General features: G+C 51.2%; 1 long non-coding RNA gene across 2 annotated transcripts; it reads left to right on the forward strand.

The window, feature by feature from the left end:
- The first annotated feature begins 1,710 nt into the window (after positions 1 to 1,710).
- On the forward strand, positions 1,711 to 9,710 carry LOC142034124 (uncharacterized). Of its 2 annotated transcripts, none has more exons than XR_012651454.1 (3): positions 1,711 to 1,943; positions 2,751 to 2,892; positions 9,122 to 9,710. It is a non-coding gene; the product is annotated as an uncharacterized LOC142034124 (long non-coding RNA). The 2 variants fall into 2 exon arrangements; XR_012651455.1 differs by lacking the exon at positions 9,122 to 9,710 and adding an exon at positions 7,870 to 8,030.
- Positions 9,711 to 9,910: the final 200 nt, after the last annotated feature.

The following is a 9,910-nucleotide window of genomic DNA, read 5'->3' on the forward strand; positions in this document are numbered from 1 at the left end:
AAGAACGCAGAGAGAAAAAGAAAGGGGGGCAGTCGAAGGAAAGGGGGGGGGGGAAGAGGGAGCAGGACAAGAGAATAGACAGAAGAGGAGAGGTACAGGGAAGCAAAATAAAAATAATAAAAAACAAACAAACAAACAAAAAAGTCACAGCAGCAAGAGAAAGCGAGGGGGTCAGGAGAGGGGGAGGGAGGGAGGGACCGGGAGGCACAAGAGGAGCGACAGGGCCCCGGAGGCCCAGGACTCACCACAGCTCTCGCTCTTGGAGCTGCCAGGAGACCTTGCCAGTGCAGACGCTTCTTTCTCCTTCTCTCCTCCCTTCCTCTTCTGTAACTCCAGTCGCTTGGCTCTCCTCCACATAACGGAACACGCGAGCGTCTCGCGGCTCTTACGAGATGAGGCCTCCTAGACACATAGCCTCGCTCGCTCGCTCACTACGTGGCCGTACCGCGCTGCTGGTCATGCATACAGACCCTGGCAGCCTGACCTGCTGCGGACTACGAGGAGGGATCCTCCCACACCCAGAGAGGCAGGCTCTCTCTTGCCTGCAGCGGGAGGCAGCTGCCAGCCAGATGGCCTTCCGTTTCTTCTTCTTTACTTTTCTGTGGCCTCTCCAGCTTCAGCAGCTCCCGTCCACAGCCAGCAAGCGCTCCGCCTGTCCCTCTGTGCTCCCGCGCCACGAGGAGAGGGAGGCCAGGCAGAGACAGCCCACGCGAGCCTGAGGCTGCTGCAGTCAACGGCATCCCCGGGGACGAACGGACAACCGCACTCACAGCGTGGCCTCTGGGAGAGGGAAAGAGGCAGCAGTGACCGTTATTACTGTAGCTCGACCCTGGCCAGAGCCCCTCCTTCCGCAGGGGCTTCCGCAGACGCCGCTCGTTCCCCGCGCCGCTGCTAACGGCACCCACGTTCAGGGAGACTCGAGAACATGGGAGGGCCAGCTTGCTGCCCTCACGACAGGGCTCGGGGGCTGCCTGCGGCTACAGCACAGGCTTCAGGGGAGGGGCTGGAGCTGGGGGCAGCCGCACGGGCCGAGCGGGGCCGGGGGAAGGCGCCGGGGGAGCTCCGGCGACTCGGGGAGGCGCCCGCTGGCCGCGCCTGGGGGGTGCCCGCCTCCGTCCCCTCTTCCCTTCTATCGGCTCTCGGGGAACTGCCTGGCGCTGCCCTGGCCCGGCTCGCCTCCGGCGGACCGGGAGCCTGCCGCGGCGGCCGCTTCGCAGCTTCCCGTCCCGCCAGCGCCCGGCGGCCAGCGGGCAGGAGGCACCCCCCCGCCCCTGCCCCTGCCCCCGCCGGAGGGGATCGCTCGCCTCACCCGCGGTCCCGGCGCTCGCCCGCTGCCGCCCAGACCCGCGCCCTGCGCGCCACCACGCTGCACCCGGACACCGCGCATGCGCCGGAGGGGCCGGAGCCGACGAGCGAACGCCGGGCTGCCCCACGCGCAGGACGGCGCATGCGCCCGGGTCGCGCGTCCGCACGGCTGGTCGGGGAGCGGGTGCAGCGGGAAGCCCGCGGAAAACCACACGAAACCGGCAACGCTCCTGCGTCTGACCTGGTCGGACTCCGGGGGCCGCGGCGGCAGCAAGGACTACGCCGCGCCCGAGAGCCACGCTGCCGCCCGGCCGCCGAGTCCGCGAAAACTACAGCTCCCGGCATGCCCCGGGAGGCAGCCCGCCCTGCTGCCTGACCCCGAGGGGAAGCCGCTTCCGTTTCCGCCCACCCCCACGCCGGCGCAGCCGCAGTTCCCGCCGAGCCCCCAGCGCCGCTCCGGGCAGCTCCGGCGCGCTTTCGCCGCCCGGCTCCGGCACGGCGCGGCGCGGCACCCCCCCGCCCGGCTCCGGGCAGCGGCCGCCGCCGCCGCTCCGTGCGTCCCACACAGACCCCGCCGTCCTCCTCGGGGCTTTCCCCGGAACCCGCCGGCCGGCTGCGCAGCCCCGCCACGGGGCCCGGTGAGCACCCCCCCCCGCGCGTGCACGTGGTCCCAGCCGCCCTGCGCCCCCCCCCCCCCTCGCGCGCACTTGCTCCCAGCCCCCCTGTGAGCCCCTCCCCCGTGCGCACTTCCTCCCAGCCCCCCCGCGCGCACTTGCTCCCAGCCCCCCTGTGAGCGCACCCCCCCCCCCGCGCGCACTTGCTCCCAGCCCCCCTGTGAGCCCCCCCCCCCCCCCCGCGCGCACTTGCTCCCAGCCGCCCTGTGAGCCCACCCCCCCCCCGCGCGCACTTGCTCCCAGCCCCCCTGTGAGCCCCCCCCCCCCGCGCGCACTTGCTCCCAGCCGCCCTGTGAGCCCACCCCCCCCCCGCGCGCGCACGTGGTCCCAGCCCCCTGTGAGCCCCCAGGGCTCCCCCCCGGCCTCTGCACCGGCGGCCCCCACCTCCCCCGGGCCACCCCCGCCTCCGACGTTCGCCGTCCGAGGGGCGCCCGGCCCCGCTCACCTTCTCCCGCGGGGCAGCCGCAGCCCGGCCACCGCTCCGCTCCGCTCCTGCCTCGGCTCCCACCGGCCCCGCCCCGGCCCCTCCCCCGGCAGCCCCCCCTTTCCAGGGAGGGGACGGCCCCAGCAGCCTCACTGCCCGCACCTGCGGCTCCTCCAGCCCCGGCCCGCAGCTGGGGGACCGAAACCCGGAACAAAACTTCTCAACACCCATGGGAAGTTAAGCAGCAGGCACTTCCTCGATTGAATGAAAGGTGGCAAGAGTCATCTCATTTGGAAGGGGTGTTAACTGGGGTCAAAATACAGATTTGAATACCCATCTTATTTTAGTTCTAAGACTTGGCGATTGCCAGGTATCATCTTTTCCATTTACCCGGGTCCACCAGCGAGGCCACAAGGGAGATTTCTTCCAGAGAGAGGAGAGAGTTATTAAGGCTGAAGTCCACGATTTGCCTTTCTCCTTCATGAAAAGGTGAGTGGATCATATATCATCACTAGTCACCCAAACAGTTAACCCTGAACTTTTCACCTGTCCTTTAATACAGTCAACTCCAAGCTAAATGTTTTCCGTTATTAAGAGGCGACCAAAGATCATGTAAAATATTATTATACTTTCTACAAACACATCCCCATCTGAGAGCTTTAGCTACTAGAGAAAGTCGTTGGAGTTTGGGGTCAGAGGAGCTGCAAGTATAAACCTTCATTCAGCTCTGTTTAGGATGTGTGATTTTTCTCTGGTTGTCTAAACCAGTCTAAATTTCCATAGACGGTCCCGACTCTGGGTGGCTCTAACAAGGATCCTGGAACTCCAGGAAATTCTAAACATCGTTTTATATTTTAAATATGATCCCAAGTTCCTTCCTGCACTTGTCGCTACGGTTTTGGCAACTGACAGCCCCAAGGGCTGCCTGTACAAGTTTCTCCCGAAGGGCGAGTAAATTAATTCTTTTGTCCATGAGGTGGATGGTTTGGTAATGTTATAATTCACAACGCTCTAATTCCTTCTTTCAAATTTAAAAAAAATAATTGCCTTTTAAATCCATCCCATTTAATTTGGTAAAATGATTCTCATTGTTCTGCATCTTTTCTCAAGTTTTGGTTAAATTCAATGTCAGTATTCTCCACGGAACTAGATTTTCATCTGACTTTGGAATCGGAAGGCAGGCTGTTACTGAGGTTCAATTTTGTGTCTTTACAAAACTTTGAATCAGTTACAAAACTAGATTTATTTTTTTTTAAATCCAAATTACAAAAACGGTTAGTATCAAGATTAATAGCTCAAACAATAATAGTTTCATTTTGTTTATCTCATGTTTGGAACCCCTCAAAAAAAATACATACGCCCTCTAAACACACAAAAAGATTATTGCCCTCGACAATATTCCTAATAGCAACCCCAGTATTATAAACTTTACACAGCTGTTTTCCCAAATAGATAATGTGAAACTTACTTATAGATTTTCAGTTTTAAAGGGCCAGTTTCTTTAGACTTCCAATTTCTTGTTGGTGCTTTCTTTATTCTTGAATATTGAAGCCAGGGTTCTTCTCCCAGACCTTTACTGCTATAAGGGCTGTTAAAATGACTCGATACGGTCCTTTCCACTTCTCAGTGATTTTACACACATTCAATCTCCTGGTCGCAAGGGATGCGCTGCTACGTCCAATTCTAAGGGTCCAGCTGTGGAGACATACTGACAAAGTTCTTGAAAAGAATTGCTTAAAGAAATCATAACACCTTTTAAAAACCTATCTCCAAAGGCACTCAAGATACTCAGAACATAGGACTCTCGATATGGTCTTTCATAAAACATTTCATAATGACTTAAATTTTCTTTCTCTTCTGGCTATACTCTGATTCTTAATAGAGCCATGGGTAATGCTTTAACCCACGTGAGGAGTGAGGTTTCCTGACAAATTTTACTCGACTGTTGCTTAAGGGTATAGTTCATTCTCTCTCTCTCTCTCTCTCCCCCCCCCCCCTCTCTCCCCCCCCCCCCCCCCGCTTGTGGTCTGTATGGGGTGTGATAGTCTCAATCTATAGATAATACTTTGCTCAGCTTGTCTCATAATCTTTGCTATAAAATGAGGGCCATTGTCAGATGACATTCTTACAGGCACCCCACATTTTGGTATTATCTCTTTGAGCAAGACTTTGAGTACTTCCCTTGCTTTTTTGGTGCGACAAGGGAAAGCCTCGGGCCATCCAGTAAAGATATCAACTAAAACTAGGATAGATCCTTCTTTTCAAGGCAATTCTATAAAGTCAATTTGCTAATATTCTCCTAAAAAATTTCCTTATTTCATAATCCCAAAGATGATCTTATTACTGATTCGGGGATATTTTTATATATAAATTTCACATCCGCCTCTAATTGTTTAAACAATCTTTGTCGTATTTCACTTTCTGTTCCCCGATATACTTTGTGATCTTCAGCTCGGGCAATTTCTCTTATTATTGTGGGTGGGACTATTATTTGACCTGTCGGTGTTACAGCCTATCCTGTTTCATTTTGTTAGCCTGCAGTCTAATAATTAATTCTTCATCTTTTTCGTTATAATTTGGAGTTTCTTTAGGCAATTTTATACTTTTCTCTGGAACTAGTGCTAGGATGCCTTTTTCCGCAGCCTCTTTAGCAGCTTTATCGGCCAGTCGGTTACCTGCGTTCGGACCGGTCTTACCTAACTGATGTGCTTTAACAGTGCATTATCGTGACTTCTGTTGGTTTTTGAATGGTTTCTAACAATTCCAGTATTTGTTCTGCGTGCTGAATGGTGGTTCCTTGTGCAGATAACGGTCCTCTTTCTCTCCGTATCGCTCCGTGTGCGCGTACTACTCCAAAAGCATACTTTGAGTCTGTCCAAGTGTTGACTCGCTTTCCTTGACTTAGTTCCAGAGCTCGAATGAGAGCTATCAATTCAGCCTTTTGGGCAGATATCGTCGAAGGCAAAGCTGGCAACGCAATTACCTCCTCAGTAGTTATTGTCTATCTTGATAAACGTTTTCCTTCACAGATGGAACCGCTTCCGTCGGCATACAGTTCCCAATCTGTTTCTTCTAGCGGCACATCTCAGAGATCCAGTCAGCTGGAGTAAACTCTTTCGATTGTCTGCACGCAGTCACGTTCCAGTTCTCCTCCTTTAACTTGATCGGTTGTTGAAAACGCAACAGGGTTAACGGTGGTAGTAGCGTTTAGGTAAACATCATCTTGTTCCAGCCACACCACTTGGTATTTCAGCATCCTGCTAGGGGATACCCAATGCCCCCCTCTCTGTTTTAGCACAACAGTTATCATATGGGAAACGTACAGTAATCCTTTGTCCTCTAATCCTTTGTCCTCAGGTGAACTTACGAGCTTCCTGGATCAGTAGCACAGTTGCAGCGACGGCTCTCGGACGACCAGAGCATCCCAGACTCACATTACCTAATCGCTTCGAGAAGTAGGCCACAGCTCGCCCACTTGGCCCTACGTATTGGGCCAGGATACCCAGAGCTATACCTCTTCTTTCACGAGCAAAAAGTTCAAGTGTCTTCTTTGTGAGATCTGGCAGGCCTAGGGCTGGCACCCCTCTTACAGCCTGTTTCAGTTCTTGGAAAGTAGCTTTCTCGGCATCGGTCCAATCCATCGTTTGAGGTTTTGAGCTGCTCCTATAAAGGTCGGGCCAGCAAGCCACAATTTATAATCTACAGGTGACACCACTCGACCATTCCCGGCAACGCTCGTCATTAATTTTTTTCGTCTTAGGTTCGGGGAGACGACAAATTGCCTCTTTTCTCCCAGTTCCCAATTGTCTCTGTCCTTTTAGGATTTTAAAACTCATTTAAATAAGTTTCTTCTTTCTGGGTTATTTGGGTTTTTTTCTTTTGACGCTCGATATCCACCGATTCCCCAAAAGTTCAAAAAGTTGATAGTTAGCTTTGTGCATTGTTCTTCCGTCTCAGCTACAATTAACAGATCATCCATATATTTCAGCAAGATTTCTTGATTATTTTCTTTCTTCCAAATCTCTAATTCTCGTGCCAATTGATTTCCAAAAATGGTAAGACTATTCTTAAAGCTTTGAGGCAAGACTGTCCGCGTATATTGTGTTTTTCTCCCAGTCTCAGGATTTTCCCATTCCAAAGCAAAAACCTCTTGACTACTGGGATCCAAGGGAATACGGAAAAAGGCATCTTTTCAGTCTAACACTGTGAACCATTCTTGTTTCTCCGTTAGGGTTGCTAACAAAGTATAAGGATTTGCTACTACCGGATGAATATCTTGTACTATTTGATTTATTGCTCTGAGGAGGTCTTGAACTAATCTACCATCTTTTTCATTAGCCTTTTAACAGGCAAGATCGGGGTGTTATATCTGGATTCGCATTCTATTAACAATTTGTATCTTAAAAATGTTTGTATTACCATTGCTAACCCTTTCCGACTTTCCGGTCTTAGGGGGTATTGTTTCATTCTTACCGGATTCCATCCTGGCTTTAAATCAACTCTCACAGGTTCTGCTTTTTGGATTTACCAGGAACTTCCCAGTCCAGACGATTGGAATTACAGCATTAGACTTTGACTGGTATAATCTTCTGCTTTCGGTAACCATCCTGTTAACAACAAAGCCACTGCTTCGATACGTTTAGTTTCTGGAATTGAAGTTTTAATCTCTCCATTTTTTAATTTAACTTCTGCCTCTAAGTTCTCAAATAGATCTCTCCTTAACAGGGTTTTAGGAGAATCTGGCACATACAAAAACTGCTGAGTGACCCATTGCTTTCCTAATTTCATTGTTAAAGATTTAAAGAAGGGTCTAGTTTCTCGTTCACTTGTTGCACCGACACCACCAATTTCTTCAAAACTTAACTCTCCCTCTAAGGTATTTAAAACTGAAAAGGTGACTCTAGTGTCAATTCAAATTCCATTTTCTGTTCTCCCGGTTTAGCTGTAACCAGAGGTTCTGCTGGGAGACTCCCCTCCGGTCCCCGTCAGATACGTTCACTTAAAAAGAACAAATCTACCTATGGCACTTTATTCCATTTACTCTCTCTCTCCTACAAAACAACAGTAATTGCAATATAGTATTGTAACTCAAAGTTCTGTTTGTTTACCATTTTTCCTGCAATTCACCCCAATGTGCCAATAAACGTCCCAACGGTGATGGTTTTGGTAACTTTTCATCAGCGGTTCCATTTCCTGCACTCTTATTCTTAAACAATTTTGCTGATGCCTTTATACTTCTGTACATTCAAATACCAAATACCAAACAAATGCAAATGACAGTTGTCCCAAATAATACACAAAGTCCAACCCAGCAATAGCTTTCGCTTATGACTTACGGGCAGACGCCTAGGCTTCCACTGCAGACGGGTACCCTCCAAGCCCCAACCCTGCGAAGCTTTCGCCGCGCCTCACGGGCAGGCTTTCCAAACAAATTCCAAAGCAGCGGCGCCTTACCTTTTTTTCCAGGGAACGCTGCGAGGAGCTTTGCGAGTCGAGGGTGACGGTTCTCCCCGAGAATACCTCGGTGCCGGCCGGAGTTCGATCGACACTCGATCTCGTCCAGTCTCACTCGCAAGGTCCCATCTGGGTCGCCAAAACCGTTCCCGAAATCCGGAATAAAACTCCTTAACACCAACCTGAAGTTAAGCAGCGGGCACTTTGTTTATCGCAGCGCTGGGGACACGGGGGATCGCTCCTCCAAAGGCGTGTCCCGCTTAGTATCAAAATCCATCAGTTTTTACAGACTTTTCCTGTCAGGTCATTGTTACCTAAGCTCCTTCCGTAAAAATGCATACTATGCTCGTTCTTAAATTTAACCTTTATAATGATCGGTCCTTTGATTATATAACCTTATCAATATTCTTATTTAAAAACAATCATTGGTCAGTTACACTTAGCTCTGCTGACTGGCATCTTCGATCCTCAAATGGAGATGGGAAGGGTAAGGGGGTTTCCAAGCAGCAAACTGGCGTCCCCGACGGTTTCCTTAGTTTCCTGAAACAGAAGGTAGGAGAACCAGTAACTTCCTGGTGAGGTTTCTAGGGTTAGCTCTTTCAAACTTTAACAATATTAAGGTTCCTAGAGTCACGCGTAACACAGCTCCTCCTAAAGTTTCTATGGCTACGTTTCAAACTTAACGATCCTATACGTTATGCTTCACAATTTTACTTCTTAATCAAACCTAACTCTTCTATGTGATTAAATTTTGATTTCTTTACCGGAATATTTGCAACAGCTGGAGCCCAGCAGGAACAGGGGGGACACGGCCCGACCCCCCCAGCGCCTCACCTCCTCCTCCCCTGGGCTCCCTCACGGCCCCTCCACTCGTGCAAAGGGAGCGCAAACGCAGCCCGGAGGGCAAAGGGGACGGGCGGCCAGCGTTTATTCAGTCAGTCACGTGCCTATCGAGTCCTGCCAGCGAGTCTGCTCTGGGGCTCGGGGCGCCCCCCGGCGCTCCCTCTGCCCCTCGGACACCTCTGATAGCCTATTTCCATACATTCTGTATGGCACGTCTAAATATTGGGATGGTTTTAATATTTTGTACCAGCTGTGGAAACTGGTTTGCTGCTAGGTGACTGCAAAAGTGAGATTTGGTAAATAATTATTAGAAATCTTACACTAACACTACGATTGAAACAATAGACAAAAGTATAGCCAAGCAATCGACTAGCAGAGGTAGGTACTCCTAAGTTTTGCAGTTCTTTGCTCTTATGACTAGATGTTCCTGTACGCTGGATGAGAACAATGCTGAAACTGACCACGTGTGATTGAACCTGCGTTAAGCTTCAAGATCAAAGAACAAGGACAAGAATAAAGACTTCGAGGACAGCCAGCAAGAACTTCAGATGGGTCGGTGGTTGCAAAAGCAGCCCTTCGTCTCAAATGGATCCTTCATTGCACGTGATCGGACGTAGGCAGTACTATGATAATCGGTTGCCGTCGTTTTTATGTATATGTATACTAATCTGATTAACATGCAATTAGTTATTCTGTATAACCTGTTTGTGCTAAAGCTGTGGCATGCACGCTAGGTGGAACTATCCCCCGTGCAGCCAGCGCTGCAATGAAGAATGCCTGCTTTCTAAAACTCCAAAACGAGTCTTAGGGAGTTTCTTCGACTGGCTTTTCAGTATCAGGGGTACAAGGGAGGAAAGGAAAAAAAAAAAAAAAAAAAGGCAGCGGTGTGGGAAAGAGAGGGGACCAGGGGAAGGGGCAGGGAGGGACCAGAACGCGGAAGAGGGGAGACAGGGCCCCGAGGGCCCGGGGCTCACCACAGCTCTTGGCACTGCCAGGAGAATTTGCCAGTTGAGACGCTTCTTTCTGCTCCTCTCCCGCTCCCCTCCTCTTCTGTAACTCCGGCGGCGCGGCCGTCCTCCCCCTAGGAGAACACGCGTCTCATAGGTCTTGCGAGACGAGGCCTCCTAGGCACGGAGCCTCGCTCGCTCGCACACTACGTGGCCGTACCGCACCGTCGGTGCCGCATCCGGACCCTGCGGTGCACCTCGGC

Source organism: Buteo buteo, chromosome 9 (genome assembly GCF_964188355.1).
Source record: "Buteo buteo chromosome 9, bButBut1.hap1.1, whole genome shotgun sequence".
Classification (NCBI taxonomy): Eukaryota; Metazoa; Chordata; class Aves; order Accipitriformes; family Accipitridae; genus Buteo; species Buteo buteo.